The following is a 24198-nucleotide window of genomic DNA, read 5'->3' on the forward strand; positions in this document are numbered from 1 at the left end:
AACAGAACAACATCAATCCGTTACTGAGCATCATTGAACTCTTTCTGGGCCAAATTGATAAAAAGTCAACATAAAGTACCCTATCTTCTTATACGGATGTAGGGAACAGTAAAATTCAAAGCTTATATAAGAAATCTGAAGCATCAATTTGATTGGACCTTGCAAGCTACTACAAGTAACTTTATCAGCTCCAAAAACGAAAATTTTTTGTAATAACATATCTTACTAATTTATTTGTGGAAACGATTCTTCATTATTTTCCAAGAACGTTGAATAAAAAACAACCAAAACATTACTACAAATTTAATTGTGACAACCTGGTTTAATCAACTAATGTTTGTTAGTTCATCCTTCGGAAGCTTTCAGACCCAATATTTTAGGAAATAATACTTATTGCACGTAGTGCCTCGCCCCAAAGTTTACCGAATCCTCAGTTTATCGGATCACTATCAGTCTCATCATGGTCATTACATCATTAGTCTCTAATGCTATTTGGTGCAGTCGTTTGTCACGCTATATGATCTCGTATTCTGCGCATATACGTTTACCCTTCGTTTATAGTGAATATAAGAAATCACCTTTACTGAAATGGACAATAATAGTTACAAAGTCCAGCTAATAAGTGCCTAGAAACTTATTTAGATGCGTTTGAAGGTACGTCTACGTACGTGAAAGTACCTCTGATTTTTCAAATATAGCATACTTTTATAGCATTACTTTTTTAAATAGTGTTTATGTAGTGTGACTGGCGATTGGCATCTCAACAGAGAGGAGGAGGCGAGAGTGAGGCGTTACCTATGTTTTTAGTTACTTTTTAGTTAAATAGGATTTTATTTACATTTAAATTTAGTAGGTGAAATATTGTTTTTTTCTTTGTAAATGTTTTTTTTATTGATTTTTAGTTAAAAGAGCATTTTTGTGTATTTGATTTTCGAATAAATATTTTTAATAATCATTTTAGTCCAGTACTTTTTCATCTGTTTTTTTTTGTATAACAATTAATACTTTTTGTTATGATATGATTGTAATAAATATATAAATATAGTATTTTGGTTTAAGACGAGTCTAAACTAAGGAAGCAAAATGTCTTCAAACGTGTTCATACATTTTGTGCCCTGCATGATATGGAGGAAAGACGCTCACGAATCTGTGGACTTAAATCTGTTCATCACGAAGTGCACTAAATATTTACAAAGGCTTAAAGACATTTTGCTTAGCTCGTAGTTTGCACTGGACTTCAACGAAGATTATTAGTTGGCATTACTAAGACTAATTTGTCACAAACAAAATAATTGATTATCATAACAAAAACTATTTTTTTGACTAAAATTGTTTTGTTAGAACAAAAACAGTTCGTTATCATGACACAAATTTATTGGTTATTGTGACCAAAATTATTGGTCGTCATACAAAAGTTATTAGTTGTCATAACAAATTGTTTTGGTTGCTGATGCGAAGAATAAGATTAAAACAAACCAGAAAAGCTAGTTGTGAAAACTGAGTTTATTAGTTTCACTGAAGAAGAACTACAGTTTGTGTAACCACTTTTTGTTTTATGATACCTTAAGCACTTTGTTCTGTTAACAACAAACTTAAAATTTTAAATAAAATGTGTGGGTGTTACCTAAACCATAGGAGGAGTTCTAAAAAAGCTACCAAAGTTTTAGTTGCCGTAACAATAGAAACTTTAGAAACGTCCTGTTCCTCGTACTATTTTATACCTGCTATTATAACTAATTTGTTGACCTGTCCTCTAGGCTATCCACACTTTGGGGCTACTATTACTAAGTTTTTAGTTATGGCAGCCTTTTTTTTTCTCAGTGTAGTTAGATGATGTAGTTAGATAACTAATGAGAGTCTAAAATTGCAGTCTATCTACTAAGTAGGAAATAAAAAACCCTACTAGATATTCATGAAAACCCATTTTATAAGTTTTTGGAAAGAATTCCATGGCCAATCTATCGAAGGCCTTAGCAAAATATTGGTAGATTACATCAAGTTGGCACTTGTAATTTATAGCCTTGTATGCGTTCCGCAGAAATGATGTAAAATTAGTGACTGTTGATCTACAATGAAAAAAACCATGCTGATTAGGTAGTAAGATTTTAAATTTAGTGAAACAGGTTGCTAAACTTCTGGACAAAATTATCGCACCACTTGATTTTTAGAGATTTTTTTTAATAAAGATAAAAAAATAAGCAAACTTATAAGCATTGTTAACTATGCATTATTATAATTAACAAAAACAATTATATTCTATTTAACAAAACGAGATTTAAGTAACTAAATTCAATACAAGGAAAAGCATCGATTTTCACTAACTTTAATGTTGATACAAAAATAAAACAATAGACCCATAATTAATTCTTAATAACGTGTATTGTCACCTCTAGCTGCAATGACCGCTTGAAGTCTTCGCAGCATTCCTCGTATCAAATTATGAAAACTTTCCTGCGTATGTTCCATGATAAAGCATAAACATAGTTTTTGTCCAGTTCTGCTTTTTATACGAGAATAGATATTATAACTGTTTTAACTGATATTTATTTTTATTTAAATTTTCTTGACAAAATAATTAGTGGTGCGATAATTTTGTCCAGGAGTTTATAAATGCAGGTCCCAAAGACTTTAGAAAAGTTGTACAAAATGGGCGATAGTTCTCTTGCTACTTGTTCAGGATTTATTCGAGGCATTTTATGTAATTTTAGTCTATAAAACAAGACACTTAGTTAAAGACAAATAATCAAATGTAAAGGCATACAACAAATTGGTTGCTATGGCAACAGAAATTGTTGTTTAAAGGCAATGTGATCCTACCAGAGTACTATTGATCCTTCAATGAATTAAATTTGTGGGATATGCGTAAGGTTTCAGCAAAAAAGCTGTAACTAAAGCTATGGCTTTGAAAAAATTTCCACCTTTTTATTTTAATTCATCAAATAAAAAGTCGACCTACTCTTTTTTTTTAAATAGGTCAAATATAACGTTCGTCACTTTTTTTGAACTGAGTGTATAACATACAACATTTTTTCTACTACCGTAATCCTACGTCGATCCTGTCAAACAATATTTCCTCCTTTATTTATTAAAATTCTTTAATCACATTAAAACATGATTATTATATCTATTCATCAAAAGAACTAAGCGAAATACCATTAAATACAAGATATATTTGCATCAACCTCGCGGAAGATCCTAATATACTAGCATCCGCTACGAAGTATTTTTTTTGTTTAAGGTCATTCAAGGTTTTTCGATTAAAATTAATTGCCTCAGGTTGCAATTTTATTGATTTATTACGTTGAGAAATGGTAAAACGACACGAAACAGCTGGTCATATTTTCCTATTCGACTATTCGGTTTTATCCGTTGTGGCTTTTCAGCATGCAAACAATGTTACTTGAAAATATTAAAAATTAATGAATTGGAACGCATAACCGGGTATTTAACTATGGTTTTAAATTAGCCTATATTTATTTCAAGCTTTTAGTAAATTACAATTGCATTTATTACACTGGTAATAACCATTTTGTCGCAAATCCTTCAGTGAGTTTTTTGGTCCTGTTGAAAACATTTTTGATTTTTGCACTAGCGCAAAAATGCAAAATGGTTTCTTTGTTTAAATTTATCATTTCGTGAAATTCAAATGCAAATAAAAATAAAACTTTAAGTTGAGTTCCGATGAAAATCACAGAATTTCAGATAACACACGACCGCTTTATCATGAATTGTAAATTAGTTTGAAGGAGATTCTTCAAGATATAAACAAATAATTTGAACAAGGAAAAATGCACAGGATTTATTGGATACTTAAACATTTTTTCAGAATATACAAGGTATTAAAATAAGTGCAAAGTTTTTTAGCTTCGAATAAAGTTTTATTTTATTAGATGAAATATCCCATTTTAAATGGGGTAGTCTCTATATTATATCAGATTTGTATTGTACTCTTCAATCAAACTATGCTTAGTATTTTTTATTTTTTTGCTGAAATCGATCTTGCATTCGACATTTTGCAGTGCTACAACGAAGTAACTTTAATAATTAATAATATGTGGTTATAATCTTCATTGACCTTCAAAAGGCGTTTGATACAGTTCGTTTTGTCGTTGATCTTAAAATCCAAATTATTCATGATGGATGAATTTGAAATTCGGAAACGTCAAAATTCATACGACGAGCAATAAATCCTTTTTATAAATCAAAATTCTCCATGTTGTTATATTCTGAATTTCTCAAAATAATAAATTTTGGATTCAATAAATCTCAAATACCCCAGAAAACTCAGAGCAATGTTTTCAAATTCATTCATACAAGCCCTTAAAAAAACAAAGTAATGTCTTACATAAGAACAATAGAAACAACATCAGAAACACACCACTTACAGATGATCTAGAGAACAATAGAGAAATACAAACGGATATAGAAAAGTACTTTTTATTTATTTTATTTATTTATTAAATATACGGGATCACCCCATTACAGAATTTAGTAACAATATTTTTTTTTAATCTAGTTATTCTACTCTAAAATATCATACATTATGGAAATATAATTTATTACTTAAGTACTTTTAGAAGTACCTAGAATACTTAGTTATGTAATACCATAATGTAAAATCGGCTCTTAATAATGTAATTTTTACTTACTAATAATATGATACTTGCCTAACTTTTGCACTATTAAATAAACTCGATAAATGAAATCATCATTTCATCAATCAGTTGTTTACCAAAAAATGTAATTCCATGCGTTTATTACCGCTTTATGGCTATCGACCCTTTCTAGTACTCCTATGCAGTAGGAAATGGATTATAGTAATATATCTATTAAATGCATTTTTATTTAATATTTTGTTACCTTATTTCGGATACAGCAATGCTTAATATAATACGAATTAAGAATTTTGATTAACTGTATCATTCTTACCTTTCCTTTAAGAATGAGAGTTATCAAGGACATCCCACACCAACATTTTTTTCCTACACATCATTGTCCAATCCGTATTTATACTCGAAATTCCCAATTTGGCAGTAAGACATCCTTTGTGGCCGTTTAAAAATGCGTTGCACCGAAATTTTAAATAATTTATTCAAGCTATTGTTTTTTGTTCTCGACCCACATGAGCTTTATTGGTAAGTCTTTAATTATAAAAGTCTCGCGCAAAACGTTCTGTTACTTGCATTTAAAGCTTTAAAACAGGAAAGCAATTCATATTGATTTTTATTAAAAAGCGTTAAAATTAGAATCTCCGTCGAGTTACTTATTTTGTTGGGTATTACGTGACCTATATACTTTTAAAAATATAATTTACTATTATATAACAATCAAGTATTTCTGCTATTAATCGAGCACATTTCTAGATAAAAATTAATTTCGAAATATTCTATCAAAAAAATAAGCCACGGTTCGATGTTACAATGCGTGAAGGAATAAATACATCAAAAGCAAAATTAAAAAAACAATATTCAGGCCGATAAAAATGCCAGTGAAGCAGAGATAACAGAAATGCGAAAGACATCGCAACTTAAATCACAAAACAGTTTAATTACTAACTAAAACTCTTTATTTTATTCTCGACGCGTATATCTAAAAACCACTTCTAATATGCTGCGAATTATCATCTAATCGAGGTTATCAAGTCCGCATGCGATGTTGGGAATTGTTAGGTTTTTCAGATCCTCGGCAAGCAACTCTTCCTTTAGAGAAGACAAAGCGTCTTAAGCGTTCTTATAGGTTGACTTCTAGTATGATGCCTCTTTGTTACCCAAATCCTTCCACCAGTCTCTTCACCGATTATCTTAAATGCTTGCCCGACTTAGTTCTTGAATTTTTCCAAACTTTCTACGGAAAACTTTAGCTATTCTTTCAGATATTTGTCAATTTTTAGCTATACAATATATAAAAGTATTCTCAGCTGCATCAGTAAACAGGTATTGCTGCACTTCACAGGTAATGCCGTAACATAAAACAGACATCATCCTGCCCACAAGGCAGTTGCCTTTCTCTACACCACTGGTGTGTGGTGATTGACAGTCTCCTCAGGAACTTGAGGATTCTACACTCTTAAAAATAGGTGAATAAAAATTCAACAATTGTATAGATTTTACATACAATTTGATTCTGGAAATGGTACAGAATCAATTTGTGTAGAATTTCTCTATGCTATTGTGTTTAAACAACTGTGGTTCTATAATCAACAAATTGTGTATCAATTTGATTTATTTTATTGTATATATAGTACACTATTTGTGTACTTAAATTCGACAATATTTTATATTTATTTAATATAATTGTTCAGTAAATAAGCAAACTCTTAGTGTTTTTTTAACATAATATGTATAGGAAAAAAACACAATTTGTGCATTTTAAATACACACGTTAGTGTAGGTTGTTTTTACAATATATTTTATTTTCTTCCATTTCAACTATAAAATTTTATTACAAATTGTGTATAATAATACTATATATTGTTTTATAAATTTAAATATAGTGTAGGTTACTTATTTTAGGTTTGTATATCAAATTAAGTCTTGTAAAAAATGGGAAATAAGTGAGGCCCAACGTTTGGTAAGAAAAGAAGTCATATTAGAAAAATACATATTGAATATGTATTTTCCTAATTTGACTTATTTTCTTTTTATCAAACGTTATGCCCCACTTTTTCCCATCGTGTTAATTAATTTAATTTTAAGCAAATTATGACTTTTTTCCATATTGACTGTTTTTCCCAAGCACTCTAATATTTATGTTTTATAAAAATTTTAGTTGTATAGGTATGGTAAAAAATTCAATTGTTTTAAAAAAACATTTTATTCTTTAAATACATTTTAAAAAAGTACACATAACCTGTACAACAAAACAAAAAAACTTTAGTAGTAGTATTACAAATACACATTAGAAACGCAAATAGGCACTTAAAATGGAAATTCTTAGTTGTAAAAACAGGATTTTTACCTAAAGGCTAATAAACACATACATTTATATACAGGGTCATTTTTTATATTTGCGTGCCTATAAACAGGGGTAATGTAAATTAAAAATTTTTCCCTGATTTAAACAAAAATTAAAATCAGGGAAAAAAGGTCTTTCGATTTGGCAGAAAATATATAGTGTTTCATTTAAAAAAATCAACTTGCTATTGTTTTATCAACTTTGCTATGCGCTTTTGTTTTTTTTACAACTCTAAAAGATAATACGGAAAAAAGTATGCAACTTTTGTATAAAAAGTTTTTCTCTATCACCCTGTATATAGGCTCGCAAATATAAAAAATGACCCTGTACATACGTATATATGTATGTAGTTACTTAACATCTACAGTATATCAGGTGGGTAATTGTTAACAAAACAACAATCATTTACTGCTATATCAATTTTTTTTTAACACATGGTGTTGAAAATTGCACTTTTCATAACTTAAGGAAAAAGAAAAGAAATTAGAACTTAGAAATCATTTAAAAAGTTTAAATTAAAAACACGAAATGGAAAATTGAAATCTGTTTTTTCTTCATAACAGAATTAGCTTTAGATCCCTTTTAAAGTCATAAAAAGTGCCATTTTCAACACCTTATATTAAAAAAATTGTTAACTATTAAAATTGTTAAGTTTGTTAAAATTGTTAAGTATGACATTATGATACATGAAAATTTTTAACATTTTATGTAGAATTTAAAAATGTGTTGACTATAGGGTGGTTCGTTTACAATAACTAAGGTTTTGGCATGTTTACATATACCGGATTTTCATAACCCATGGAAATCAAAATGATTGTTATTTCGTTTTAAATCGACCTTCATCAATTTATTTCAAAATCACTTAATAAAAATAAATGACACAATAAAACGAAAAAACTTAAAAGAAAATAGAAATACCTAATAGGAACGTAATTAGGAACTTAACAAAAATTCTTATGTAGGTACATACCTACATATTAACAACATATAGTTTTAAGCTAAGGGTTTTATTTACAGGTACATAATAATATGCTCCTGGAGTTAGTCCAATAAATCCCACTCCTTAAGTTTATCTTCAACGAATATATCCATTTTTTTCTTATGCAATTTTAACACTTAACGAAACAAAAAAACCTTAAAACAAATTAATGCCGGCCCGTCGATTGAAGTACTGAAGAATGAACAGTTGAACACCTGTGGCACTGGGAATTATAGCAATGCTGCCAAATCAAATGTATCTTAAAGATTACACCGCCAATTAAAAAAGTTACGTTTCTCATGTCATGTGCTCAAATATTGAAAAGAAAAAGAAAATAGACTTATTCACGTTTTTAAAAGAAATATAAACTTAAATCTTTAACGATACATTTCGTTATATTAAGGTTCAATAAGTTTTAAATACAATAATTTAGTTGAATTATAATAGATTTTTTTATATACCCAGGAGCTGAGGTTTAATGTATTGATCTCTGAGCTCGTTTCTTCTTTTCAATATCCTACCTAACTTTATTATGAATTGTATTATTATTATATATTATTATGAACTTTATTATAAAAACGATGACAAAACCTACTTATTTAATAAAAATACCTAATTTAAACCAACGTTTCCTACCGTTATCAAGGTAAATAATATAACATTAAATTAAAAATATGGTGCTTGAGCAATTTAAGATTGAATTGCTTAGTAGAAAGGGAACGGTCTATAGAACATTTTAAAATAAAAAAAAGTTTGGATTAATCTTATTCTGTCCTAAAAAATCAAAAAAACTTTTTACTAAATGACGTCATTGTCAAAACATTGCTATGCGAAAACTCTCCTATATGTCAATTTTGCACAATGACATACGGCAGTGTTGGCATATTGGACAAAAGTCCATAAAGTTTAGGTAAAACTCGGCAGTTATTAACAAACTTAATAGAAAGAATAAATTTCGGTTTTCTTTTGGAATTTCTTGGAAAACTTACAAAGTGTAAGAACATTTCTTATTGTTCAATGCTTGTATTTTAACATGCAACATCTGTCATATATATTTTTTTTTAAATTGGTAAGCATCCCTCATTTGATATATAAAATTTGAGAGTGTAAGGGCTGGTATGTGTTTAACCCAACTCCACACAACCCATCCCATTATGTCGTATAATTTCAATTTATTTGTCGCATTCGGCTGCGGCTTATGCAACAAAATATAAGATGGTAACACAAGTTCCTACAAAGTCTTGTATAAAAAAATCGACATAGAGATAAAACTTTAAACAAAGTAAACCAACTGGGCTGAGATCTTTATGTAATAAAATAATATATAAGGAATGAAAGCCATGAAAATAGCTTCACAATCCGGCAACGCTGTAGTAATTAGTTTGATACTCCTGAATAGGTGTATCAAATATAATAATAAGGCTTTATTTCCAACAGTCACCCACTTACAGGAAATCCAGAAAGAATCGTGTACAACAGGTTTAAGGTTTAAAATTAAATAATACAATATAATATTAAGCTAAAGGAAAAGTTATGGAAGAGGCTTATAGGCTAATAAAAATTTTAGAAAACATACATTTACTCAAAACATTATCTACCTACAAAATCTCTAAGAGAAATTCAAGATTTAAGATCATTGATTAAAAAATCCTACTAAGAAAGACATTAAAGCAACAAAGAGGTCCAAGTTGTGATTACAAAGAGTATTAAATAGGTTGCACATATAATAAATCGGCGACCTTCTAAAAATGTTATTTATTGCTCTATTACACTGAAATGTTCGAGAGTTTCTAGAGTTTAATCTGGGAACAACAAAGTAAATTTGATTTAACAATAAGCTACAGTCGATTTTTTAATTAACTGACTTATATAAAAAGACCACGGCTGCTACCACACGGCGGTCGGCTAAGGCTTTCATGTTAAAACGTGCAAGCATTATATCTTGACATGTTCTTTTGCTGCATAAACACCATCGGTCTTGTACGTTAAATATTTTAAAAATCTACGCTGAACTGACTCAATTTTATCAATCTCCACCTGATATACTAAATGTCATATAATTGAAGCGTACTCAAGCTTGGAGCGAACAAATGAGCAATATAAGAACTGCACCACCCTAACTTTATCGAAATTGTGACAATTTCTAATTATAAAATCCAGAGATCTGGATGCTGCTATAACTGTATTATGGATATGATTTTTAAAGTTGAAATTTTGGTCAAAAGTAACACCCAAATCCAAATCTTTAATTTCAAGACACCTAGTCAAAGGAAAAGTTTGTATTTCATAATTATGCTGAATACATTTTTTGTTTCTACAAAGAGTTACCTGAAAACACTTTGACACATTAAGAAAAAGTCTGTTATTTCGACACCAGTCACCATATTATTTAGCTCAGATTGAAGCAGTTGGCAATCAGATATGGTTTCTATTTTTCTATAAATTTTTAAATCGTCTGCAAAAAGCAGTTTAAGACATAAAATAGTCAGTGCAAGGTCATTAATAAACAACAAAAAAAAGAAGCGGTTCCAAGTTTGCACTCTGTGGGACACCAGATTTTACGAAGTATTGATTGGAGCGAAAACCGTCGATTTCGACAAACTGCATTTGGTCTAGAAGGTACGAAGAAAATAATTTTAATACATTTTCAGAGCAACCCAGATAATAAAGTTTTATTAATAAAATAGTGATATCTACTTGATCGAAAGCCTTCTGAAAATCCATGTACAGAACATCCACTTGACTTCTGTTGTTTAGGGCTTGACATATGTATTCGGAAAGACAACATAAATTAGTGATACATAATCTTCGTTCCATAAAACCATGTTGATCGGGCGATATTAGTGTACTTACTTGTGCGTGTAATTGTCTGTATATACAAATTTCAAAAAGCTTAGAAAAGTTGCATAGAATTGATATCGGTCTGTAGTTTCTAAGTTCTGACTTGTCGCCCTTTTTAAAAACTGGAATACTCGCGCGATCTTCCAACAAGACGGAAACGAACCTGTCTGAATGGATAAGTTAAAAATGTGAGCTAAAGGTGTAACGCAGTCTTTAACTAAAAAGCTTGGAATAGTATCGGTATACCGCATGTTAATCTGTTTTTGAGTTTTTTGGAAGCTTCGATTATGTCAGACTCTTGAATAGGATTAATCAAGACTGTGTTTTGATTATGCAGTAAAGTATGAGGAACAAAGTTGCTTGCATCTGAATCAATGAAAACGCTCTGGAAGAAATTAGCAAAAGCCTCGACTATTGACTTGGGATCCGAGAACTCATTAGTGCCATCTTTAGGCTCATCACCACACCTGGTATTCTGGGGTCGCCCTTCTTCATCTGTATGTATGTCCAAAACTGAGAACTGTCAGCGTGGATATTATTTTGTAATTGACGTAAATAATTTAGAAATGTACTACCAAGTAGTGTTTTAAGAGTTAGTCTAGCATTTCGAAATATTTCATAGTAATAGTTAGTTTTGTGTTTTTTATGTTTTTTGTAAGCTAATTCTTTATTTTCAATTAAGCGAATGATCTCAGAAGTGTACCAAGGGGAATAACTTCGTTTCTGATTTATTTTTAATGGTACAGTGGTTTTAAAAACATTATTAATTAAGTTATACAAAATGCCACAGGCTTTGTTAACGTCTGTGCATTCAAACAATTGCTTCCAATCGATATTCAAGATTAATTCATATAGAAGAGGAAAATTTGCCTTACGAAAATCACAATGCTTAATTAGGAGCAGTTTTGCATAACACAAAAGGAGACGATTTTTCCATAATTAAATTGTCAATATTAATAAGTCATAATGTCAATAATTTGACAGTTATTTAGAAAAGTCAACGATCCTAAATTAAAGGAGGCAATTTGGTAAACAACTTTCTAGATCAATATAAAAGTGATTAGTCCGCGATAATACTCTAGTATACTTTTAATATTTGTGTCCATAAGTAAATGGAAGCATAGGAAAATCGTGGTTCATATACAACATAAATTTTCGTTTTTTTTGTTAAAAATGGCTCATTCAATTTTTTTTTTGTTTTAATTTAATGGATTTAAGGTTCCAAAACATATAAAAAAAAAAAATTAAAAATCGTTGGTTAATCACCTAAAAATATGAAAAAATACACTTTTTTTATAATCTCTTGACTGCATTATTTTTTTATAATTTGATGGTTGATTAATAGTTAAACAAACTTTTTTGAAAGATAACAAATAAGTCAAAAGTTATTTCTTTTAAAATTAAAGGAGTGTGATCCTAATATAATTTAATGATATAGGAAATATATGAATAAAATATATTTTAAATTATCAATTAATTTTGATGAAAAAATCTATCATACCTCAAGTAAATTATAGTATTTAAAACTTATTGAACTTAAATTAAATATAACGAAAGGGATCGTTAAAGATTTAAGTTCATATTTCTTTGAACGTGAATTTTCTTTTTCTTTTCAATATATTTGAGCGTACGAGATGGTAATTTTTAAATTAATTTCTACTATAAGCAACGTAATGCCCAACAAAATAAGTAATTCATTATTAATTCGTCACAACAATACAGAATTTACTTAGAATCTCTATCGTTATATATTCCCTTCCCTTCTGAAGATTTTTCCACAACTCTTCATTTCTACCAAAATCCTCATCCAAAAATTGTTATTTTACCTCACTGCACTCCTCCACAAAATTTCGCCTTTTATTATTTATTTTCTTGATTTCTATTTTTTATATTATGTACATATAATAATGCTTTCAGGCGATTATCATTAAACGGATCATTACTTTCGTTATTTCTATTAGCGTTGAAAATTATAATGAAGTTTTTTTGAAATCGTCTTTTTTCATACAGTTTAATCCATTTGAAAGTGAAAATCATCATTTTCTGTGAATTTACTAATGACGATCAATATAAACTAAAGTATTGCAACTTTGTTTAAAAGGTTCAAATAAATTAATACCCAATCATCAATCATGACTTGCCAAATATATTATTATATTTTCTATGCAATACTATTAACTAAAAAATACCTTTTAAAATGTCCATTAAATGCGCTAACGCATATTCGGTTCAAGGATGTGTAATAAATGGATCGCACCAGCAATCAAGCCCTCATCGTCATAGATCGGCCTCCCAAAAATGGGTTACTCGACTTGCCGGCAAATTGCATATTTACGAGCCCTAAGGGCGCAGCAGGAAAATTGCAGGAAATTTCGCGGAAAATGAAAACTACTTTGGAATATTACTTTTAGCGATTATGTGTGAGGATGACAGAGAAAGTTGACCTTTTGACCTCAGTTTAATTACTTAGCGCGCATTTAAACTGTATTAAATATTGGAATACTAGAAAAACTTAATTGTCAATCTGTAGTAATACAGACATATGAGATACTGACATATAGTCGACATATGAGAAAGCTCTGATTTTCAGAATACCGATACATTATATATATTTTTATTGCCTTTAATTATAACTCTCAATTTGTTTTGTTGTCAATTTTTTTTTTAATTTTGTAGGCAAAGCTAGTAAATTAAAAAAAAGATACCAAAAACCCAATGCATAATACACAAAAAAACGTTAAATATAAATACACATAAGGCCATATTATAAATGTTTGTCCAATAAAATGCAAAAAATGTATATAGTACATACTCGCAATAAAAATAGGAAAAATACATGAATAAAATAGTTTATTGCATGTAATGGCCCTCTCAGCAAGTGTGATTTCAAAGCCTCCCGGGAAACATGAACTTGATTTCAAATAACACATGACTGGGCATTCTTTTGCCTTTAAAGATCAAGATAATCATAATAATAATCTTCATTGAAGATACATGAGTGTACATCTTGCTACACTATACACCTACTGAAAACAATAGCGAGGTTTAACTTATAAAATATAAACAATAAAAATTTAAAATAAAAGTGAGGAAAAATAATATTTTCAAAAACTATACGAATCAACAGTAATAATAAATGTATCCTAGGCAATATACAAAATTTTCAAAGTTGCGTCATTTATTGTAACTACATCTAAATAATGAGTTTTCCAATAGATGGATAGGGCACAATTGACTCATTTCTTGGCCTCCTCACTACCCGGATTTAATTTGCAAAGACCAGGATTTTATTTTCGAAGCTTGTAAAGAGTCATGGATTAGCCGAGCAAGATTGAGCGTTAATCAACGAAACGGGGACAATCTTTGAAGAAACGATTTATTTTAATAACGATTTTTTAAAAGATAATTTGCAATAATGTGAAGTAACTTTTTTATTATGCAACTTTTATATAGGTGATTTTTGATACGTAACTTCTTTTGATGAGTTTTACAATGTGTTAAAAATAAATTATTTATCTTTGAAAACACCTTGTAGTGCTTTCCTATTCAAATAGGAGACATACTGGCTTTAGTACTGTTTTGCAATTCTGAAGACTACTGTTACTGAGCTACTGTTGTCAAAATACTTGTACAGAAGGAAAGTTTTATTGTAGCTAGTACATACAGTTCACTAAACAGTGTAAAGTCTATGATTTTCCACATTTTTTGAAGAAATTTTAAACAAGTAACCACATAATGGGTACTAGAACAATATTTATGGGTGATATAAATATCGAATATTTAAAATATTATACAAATACAAAAAAAAATTAAAAATATTGTTCTGCTGCAGGTTTTAAACAAATTGTAATGAAAGTGACTAAAGTGCATGATAAATCTGCAACTCTTATAGATCACATAATAATAAATGACTTTAATCTTATTAAAATTCTCAGAATATATCCAATAATGACCGATCATAAAACCATTGGGACGAAAGTCAGTTTGATAGAAAAACAAAATACACTACAAGAAATTTACGTTCATAACTGCAGAAAGCATTAATACAAAACCTGACTGGAATTAGATTTCGGAAAAAGTTGACGTCTTATATTTGGATTTTATAAGAATAATACAGGAAGCAGTAAATTATACAGTTCCTGTTTGCGATAAGTGTAGCTCTAAATATCATTGGATAACACAAAATGTAAAACAAGCACAACAAATAAGAAACATAGGCTATTAACAAAGTTTACTTATTAGAGATAATCAAGATTGGATAATCACAAAAACAAAAGATATAGAAATACAAATCCAAAGAAAAGAATCTTAAAAAACATCTAATTTTGAGAAAAATATTGACAAAAATGAGGGAAAGGGGAAAAATTTAAATACTTATATAAATATTCCCAAAAATAAGTCAGTAATGTAAAAGATTTATTTTTCGTGTATTTTCTTATAACTGTATCATTTATCTTCTTTTAAATATAATTAACGCTGCGATAAACACGAGGTCTGTTCCAAGTGACATGAAAACTAGTGTTATTGTGTCAATATTAAAAACGGCAACGCCAAACAGTCTAACTGACTTTAGAGCAATAAATACAATGAGAGCTATAGACTATTGTATCATATTCAATCGGGATTTTGGAATAAAACCTCCTGCGAATCCGCATTGCAGTATGTGTGTGCAGTTAATCAAAAATAAAAATTGTGAGTATATTTACATAAAACGAGCATTCGAAACTATTGAAAGAGATAGTTTATTAAGAAAGTTGCGTTTATATGGAGTCAAAGATGATGCATTGAAATTAATAAAATTATTTTTTAATAGGTATATTTCATGAAACTATAATTAATAACGTTACGTCAAATAAGCAAAAGAACTGATAGAAGGTACCTCAGTGCAACATATTAGGTCCCTTATTGTTTATTATATACAGGCGAGTCAAACTTTTGAATGCGTTTATATAAAAAGTTGAAATTTGGCACACATCATGGGCAACCTAAATATTACTTTTTGGTCCCTAGTTCATTTTGCAAAACTTCAAAATCTAATTGCAAACTTCAATCTGAAAAATAAAATTAAATAAAGAGGGGGTAATGCAAAACATCGTTTTAGCTCCCACTGAATGCTTTATGGTCCTAGAATATTAAGTCATTACTTCTACCCATTGCAAAATGGCAGCCTTTCAAAATCTTATTTCTCGCATTTTTATTTTCTTTACTTTTCTGTTCAGGTATAATTTGTGTTGTTTGTAGATTTTGTATTTTTTGTAAATGTCAATGTCACATTATTATCATAACAGTTACTGTTCCACAAAAAAAAATGACCAATACATTGAAAAGCGAATATACCGAAAGGAGAGAATATTTTTGCTATTTCGTTTAGTTAAATTTTATTTGTTACCTTGATTTGTGCCTAATCCACGTCCCTTTGCTAAAAAAAAATTAATTATTTACATTTACGGTGAAAAGAATTTTTAATGTTCGCTTTCCTGACCGTCAATTATTCTGCGAACTAATGACCGAGAGAAAAGGACGCCAGCCTGCTTATGTGAAGAATATTTGTTTAAGTGATGAATGTATTTTTTTTTTATTGAATGGTAATGTTCATAGACAAAATATTCATTATTGGAGCGACGTAAATCCCCACATATTTCATAAACATCCAGAAAAAATAAATGTGTAAGCTGGCGTATTAAGGAATCACATTGTTGCCTCTCTTTGAGACTAAAATTTGACAGGGGACCTTTACTTAAACATGTTGCAAAATGCAGTAGAACCACTGATCCTCGAGATTATTGAAGACAATAATCTCGAATCCTCAGGAATTTGAGTTGGAAACAGTTTTTCAACAAGATGGGGCACCCCCTCACTTTTGCAGAAATGTTATAGAACGTTTCACTAATACTTAGCCTAATCGGTGAATTGTTCGCCGAGGGCCTACCTAGTGGCCAGCTAGATGGCCCGATCTAATACCTCTGGACTTTTTTTATGGAGCTACTTGAAACAAAAAGTCTACGTCACCCAGCCAGAATCTATCTCCAATCTACGTCAAAGAATAATTGATGCGTGTCGCAATATTGATGTGGCCACTTTCCAAAATGTTCGTGAAGAGTTCTCCAATACATTATTTTACTGTCTTGAAGTAAATGTTGCACATTTTCAAAATCTTTTGTAATGAAATAGTTACATTTAAGTGTTATTTTAATTATTTTAAATGGAAATTAAAATGCGAAAAATAAGATTTTGAAAGGCTGCCATTCTGCAATAAAGATGCTAGAAGTAATGCTTTAATATTCTAATACCATAAGCATATAAAGTATCGCATGACCCTCCTCTCTATTTAATTTTATTTTTTAACATAGCGTCCCGCCGTCATTTTTAGGTTTTGCAAAATGAGCTAGGGACCCAAAAAGTAGTATTTAGGTTGCTAATAATGTGTGCCAAATTTTAAATTTTTATATAAACGCATTGAAAAGATAAGAGGGAGGGGGCAATTAAGAGCCGCTCTGTATATTAATGATATTCACACAAGATTGCATTTTCCATTTTTAAATTTATCTGCTGATCACACTCTACTATCAGTCTTGTAAGTAGTTACGACATCTTTAAATAGTAAATTAGCAATATTACATAAATGGTTATGTAAAAATAAATTAAAACTTAATTCTTCAAAACCAAAAGTATGATTATTGCATCTGGATTAAATTGATGTAGATACCTTAGTTCTTCCTTAACTGTTACTATTAATGGAGAGATTATAATTTTCTATCGGAAATTAAATACTTGGGTATAATTTTAGATTCCCAGTTGTGTTTCGTAAACCATGTTGACTTTCTATGTAAAAAGGTGGGGTTTTCTATCGCATTTCCTCTAATTCGTCCCAGTGGGCAAAAATATTTAGTTTATTAAATAATGTTTTCTCATTTTTCAATTGTAATAAAACATTTATACTAAGACTATACGGCAAAATAAAATTATGCGAATTATTTTAAATTGTAGAATATGTAAGCATTGATGAAATGTTAGATAGGCTTAATTGGTTAAGTGCGGAGAAGCTTATTAAGAAGGCAAGTTTAATTTTAATTTATAAAATCGATCACAATTTACAACCAAGCTATTAAGAGAGCTATTTGGAGCGAAGATTACATTTTCATACATATAATGTAAGATCAAATCACCGTTTTAATATCCACAGAGTATATTAGTAAGTTAAACATATTTTAAAGACCTAATAAATAATAGGTATTAATAATAACAGCACTATATGCAGTGCTTTCATTTCAAAACGATCCACCCTTAATAACTAAAAAAAAAAAAAAAAAAAACACGTCAAATTAGATATACAGGGGGACGTTTAATTATGCATTTATACTGCAGTTCTGCCGTGATATGGAACAAACTAGTAACTAGAGTTACTAGGTTTTAATTTATTATCGATTTTTGAACTTGGAGCCAAAAGTTATCTTATATGACTTTTTTCCCGTCCAATTTATCCGTAAAAAATGCCTATTTTACCATGCATCTTTCTAGTAAGTATACAAAAAAATTATGTTTGTGCTGTGCAAAATTCAGTAACTCAAGTTACTAGGTCTTGCCAATTTTTTTCCCAGAGTTCTAATACGCAGAAGAGCAGCTTTTATAAGTATGTTTGAGTTACAGTGTTTTAGAAATTTTTTGTCAGTCAAAAATTGTTCATAGAGGAGAGTGTAGTAGTTGTGGTGGTTGGTGGTGCACGGTCGCGTCCGTGTTTTTAGTAGTTTTGCTGTTGTGATTTTGGATTTGGTGGTTATAAACGAGAGGTATTTTATTATAATGGGATCCCGTGCACGAAAAATTGTGCAAATGAGCTTAGAGAGGTAAGTAATTTTACAGAAAGGAGTACCTTTTATTATATTTTAAACTTTTTGTTTGATGATGATAATCGTCCAATTTATTCTTATTTTGATGATAGCGATAAGGACCCAGACTATGATCCCAGTCTTGAACGAACTTAAAAAGTTATACAATATTTTGGTCTTGATAACCTAAGAGAAATTGATCAAATCCCTGAAAATACATCCGATAAGTTGACAACCGTTACCGTTAACGATACCGATGCCGTAACGGTATCAAATTCACCAAAGACCGAAGATATTGACAACATTTGTGAATTAGTGCTAAAAGATATTATAAACAAAGTTGTACTCGGATTAAAAGAAAAAGGTAAAAAGAAAAAACCGTCCCATCTCGAAAAGCATATCTAACTAGCTCCGTGCACTAATACTTGCAGAAAGAAGTGCTATCTTAAAATAAATAAAAATTCAAGAGACGAAATTAGGAAAAAATTTTGGAAACTAAACTTTTCTGGCAGAAGACTTTTTTTAGAAGCCTATATTACTCAGAATAAAATAAAGTACCGAAGTTAAGAAGCTTTAAAACCCAAGCAATTTTGATAAAAGCTGATAAGGAAAAGTCTCTGGATGAAAACAGAAAGATATTTAGCGTTGATATGCAAAAAGTACTTTTACTTCCAAAAATGTCTACAAAACAATCATTTTTTATTTCAAGGTAAGTAAAAAAAACTTCGCTATAAAATGTGCATGTGTTTGAAACGTATTATATCTTTTAGGCTTGTTGTTTTTAACGAAACTTTTGCATCTCTAAAATTGGATGAAAATATATGTATAGTAGGCATGAAGTTACAAGGGGAAGATCTGCGGCAGACGTAACTTCAGCCTATTATATTATTAAAAGTTATGATGCAGTTGTAACCGATTTTGTCTTTTGGGCGGACAATTGCTCAGCGCAAAACAAGAACTGGACACTTTATTCATCACTTGCTTTATTTGTAAATGCTTCGTGGGGTCCAGAACAAATCACAATAAAATACTTTGAGCCAGGACATTCATTTATGGTAGCGGATTCTGTTCATTAGAATATAAGTGCTGAAATGAAAAGAAATCCGTTCTGGTTCCCAATCTGGTTCCGTACAAGATGATTTTGATAGGAGAATTCAATTTTGTGAAGTGATGTGCCAGCGAATTGACGACGATCCCCATTTATTGAAGAACATTTGCTTCAGTGACGAATCGATCTTTTTTTTTAAATAGCCTGGTGAACAGACATAACTGTAGATACTAGGATAATGAAAATCCGCATGTTTTTGAGGAATGTTTGGGCAGGAATTTATGGGAATGAAATAATCGGGCCATTTTTTTTTTGGGAAAATTTGACTGGCGAAATTTATTTAAACCTTTTAGAAAATGCAATATACGCTTCCATTATCCAATCTATGGAAAATCAAGTAGATCAACATGTTGCTATATTATTGAATGAAAATAATATACATTTTCAGCAGGATGGAGCTCCCGCGCACTACACTTTGGTAGTTCGAGAGTGGCTTGATAAAAATTTTTGAGAAAAGTGGATTGGCAGACGTGGTGCAATCGAATGGCCTGCGCGGTCTCCGGACCTAACCCCACTAGACTTTTTTCTTTGGGGCTACTTAAAAAGCAAAGTTTATAAAACCCCACCTGAGAGTATTGAGAATTTAAAAAATAGAATATTTCAAGAATGCAGAGAAATTAGCGGGCAGACCCTTGCCAATGTTCGTAAGGAGTTTGAAAATAGGCTTTTTTATTGTCTTGCTAAGAACGGCGCGCATTTTGAACATGTAATAAAATAAATTTGTTAAACTAATTAAATTTGTTTTTCTACCCTACCGATTTACACTTTAATTGCTTCTTGGTCAATCAATTTAATTTTTTTTTACAACCATTGATAGCATAATGAATGCCCTTTAAAATAATGTATCACACCATGGGGTAGCCATTTGACATACCAAAGTTTGGAGTAAATAAAATATTCATTATTTCTAGACATTTTCGCTAACTATTTGCTTACACATTTACCGATTTCATTATTTCATTTTTTTTGGTACCGTTGAATAGAGAATTTTACGCTCCTTACTATGATGTATCACACGATGGGGGTTCCCATTTGACATATTAAAGTGAGGTTAGCTGGAGGTGAGGAGGTGATTGACAGAACTTCAGTAAATACATAATTAAACGTCCCCCTGTATATCTAATTTGACGTTTTTTTTTTTTTTAGGAAAGTTATTAAGGGTGGATCGTTTTGAAATGAAAGCACTGTATATACTTTAAGTTACTACTATGTGTATATTTGAGGTGATTAGATTAGATAAATTCTAAATAAACATTTGTGTAGAAACTCAAATGTTTCTAAATTTTGGTATAAGGAATTATAAGTAGTTACTGAGTTATAAGTAAAACTTCTTGGAAAAGTCTATAAAGAGGCATGATCAAAAGATCATGTCTTATATTACGATTGTGTATTGCTTCACGAAAAAAAAATTCTTGCTTAAATAAACTGTTGTTGATGTCCTAATAATTTTCATAGTTAATATTAAAGTGTGTAATTTTACTGTATTTGATATTCTCAATCATTTTAACTCATTTATTTTGTTTGAAACATAGTCATGTTTCCTCTAGTTGTATATGGTAACACAGCATACATTTTAATGTATTGCAATCCATTCTTTGAAAGAATATCAGGGAAACAGCGAAAATTCACAACATTTCAGTAGTTACGACTGACAATATCAAAGTCATAGATTTTTCTTTCATTTCAAAGTATGAAGATACGACGGTACGATTTACATAAATTGCTTTTATTTTCATGTTGTATTTTGAAGAAGTTTTTTTTATGTGCTCTCTAAATCTTAAATCTATATCCAGGTATAGACCAAGCATTTTCAATTTCACATTTTGAGAATGTGCAAAGAACTGACAAGAAAATCTGACCATTCAAGATAAGTCTTAGAGATTGCTGCAATGCAGCCTGGCAGTTTTTAGAACAGAATAATAGTACCTCAGTTTTTAAAGCATTTATTCTCAAATTATGATCAGAAGAATAATGTAGTACAGACTCCAAATCTCGATTCAACAATATAGCAGAAGTATCAGGCTCAAAAGAGTCAAAGTAATGTAACATTTTTGTATCGTCAGCATATGTCTGCATATGAGAATCTGAAATACAATCATACATGTCAAATATTTACAATAAATACAAATAAAGGCGCAGTATAGAGCCTTGCAGTACACCAGATTCTAGAACTTCCGTACTAGAAAACGCATTACCCTGGCTTACTTTTTGCTTTGTATTTTTTAGATATATGTTCTTCATTGTATAAATCAACATGCATGATTTTGTATTTCATTTTAGGCAGCCAATTTCTTTTAGTGAGAGAATAACTAAAGAATTCAATAATTGGTTAAATGGCATGTGAACTAATGTATTTTAATATTAAGAATCTTTTTTATTTAACGCTTTTCTATAATTAGACACCTAATTTATCATACTTAAAAAATCTGCAGATAGCTGACAATTTTTGTTTATGCAGGTGTTTTTTTTTCAAAAATATCTAACCAACATGACTTTCTTAAGAACCAAGAAAATTTAACTTTTGAAAATTTGTAGGAAAATACCTCAATCAAAATGAGTAGATACATATTTCAATACTATAAATATAGCGGGTGACAATTTGAAAACGAACAGCATTTAATGTTGCCTCTACCAATCATAGTATGAAAATTAGGCAAAACACGTCTCACACATTTGTGGTCGTGTTACTTTCAACCTCTGGACCCCCAGTACACCTACCCCTAAAACTTTAAATAGCAACCCCTATTTCTTTTACCATTTTTGTGTTCCTTATAAAGTTCTACATAAACTGCATTTATTTATTTTTCCAAAATCGTGACTTCCAAAACCTCACAAATGAGTGAAATGTAATGAAATATCTCATTTTAAAACTGGACTGTCACGTGAGTCAGTCAGGAATGTATTGAAGCTTCACAAATTTCATCCATACAAACTTCTAATTACTCAAAAATTAGGGGATGATGACTTAGACCGACGTACTGAGTTTTGCGAAATTATGACGGACAAGATTATTACTCAGCCCACGTTAATAAAGAATATATTGTTATTTATTAGTAATTGGAGCGTCTTCAATCCTCACATTATTAGAGAGGGACATACGCAATTCCCTCAAAAATTAAATCATTGGGCGGGTATATTAGGCAATCGCATCATCGGTCCCCTCTTTATCAATGGAACTCTAAATTGTAAAATTTATGCAGAAATGTTAGACGGAACTATAGAACTTCTTATAGTCCTTGTGGAAAATTAAAGGGACGCCAATGGAAATGTTGCTCTAGATGAACGTTTGCTGCACTTTCAACAGGACGAAACGCTTCTGCGTTATGTACGCCCAGTAAGAATGGTTGGATAATCATTACCCAGAGCAGTGGATTGGTAGGAGGGGACCCATAGAATGGCCACCTAGGTTACCAGATCTGACACTGCTGGATTTTTTCTTATGGAGTCACTTGTTCAAACTTCTCAATCAAATCCATTGAATTTAAAAATCAAGCAGGTTCAATTCAACAATTACAAAAAATGTACAGGCGTGTAAAAGTATTTAATCTGAAACGCTTCAAAACGTCCGAGAACATTTTAAATACCGGCTGTACTTGTGCTTGGAGAAGAAAGGAACCTATTTTAAATAATTAATAAAGTAGTAAAGGTAAACTAAATTAATGTTTTTTTTTCATATATTTATTTTTTATTTTAACTTAAATGTTTGTGGTAATAAACGAATAGCTTTACCGATCTGATAATGCCTTAGAGCGAGACATGTAATAGTTTTTTAAAAAATAAACATAATCTGAGACCATTGACTTTGTGTCCCTCCAATCTCTGAATTTTTATTATTAAAAGGTCTCTTTGAGAAAAATGGACTATGACTTTGAATTTCAAGTTATAGTCAAGTCAGGATTTTGAAAAAAACATTAAATGCAGTTTGTGTAGAATTTTACAAGGAACACTAAAATGGTAAAAGAAATAGGGATTGCCATTTAAAATTTTAGGAGTAGGTGCCATTGGTGGTTGAAAGTAACACGACAACAAATGCCTCCAAAATTGTCCCCTTTGATATATAAATTGACGTGTTTCGCCTAATTTTCATACTATCATTGGTAGAGGCAATATTAAATGCTGTTCGTTTTCAAACTGTCACCCGGTATAATTAATTTTTTCAATATTTAAACTATACGACAATATATACTATAAGATAATTTAAAAGCTAACTATTTTTGCATTTTTAAAAAAAGAGCAAAGAGTTTTTTTTTTCATCAAAAAAATCTCATTTTTTTAAAGTGTTACCAACCGTAACTCATAAACTAAAAATTTTAAACAAGCAATTTTCAAGGTGTTGAATTTTTAAAAATTGCTCAATTCCAATGATTGGATATTTGTAAAGATCAGCAATAAGCATTTTCCAAAAAGAATCATAATTAAATTTTTTTGTTTTAATTTATAATTTATTTAAAAAAAATCTTACAATGAGCATAACTCAACAAGCCGTTCAA

At 30.1% G+C, this 24198-nt stretch overlaps 1 protein-coding gene across 6 annotated transcripts in view; it reads right to left on the minus strand.

The window, feature by feature from the left end:
- LOC126738571 (uncharacterized) overlaps positions 1-24198 on the minus strand; it is a 263439-nt gene that overhangs the window by 128920 nt on the left and 110321 nt on the right. The window lies entirely within an intron of this gene.

The sequence above is a fragment of the Anthonomus grandis genome, chromosome 7 (assembly GCF_022605725.1).
Source record: "Anthonomus grandis grandis chromosome 7, icAntGran1.3, whole genome shotgun sequence".
In the NCBI taxonomy this organism is placed as follows: Eukaryota; Metazoa; Arthropoda; class Insecta; order Coleoptera; family Curculionidae; genus Anthonomus; species Anthonomus grandis.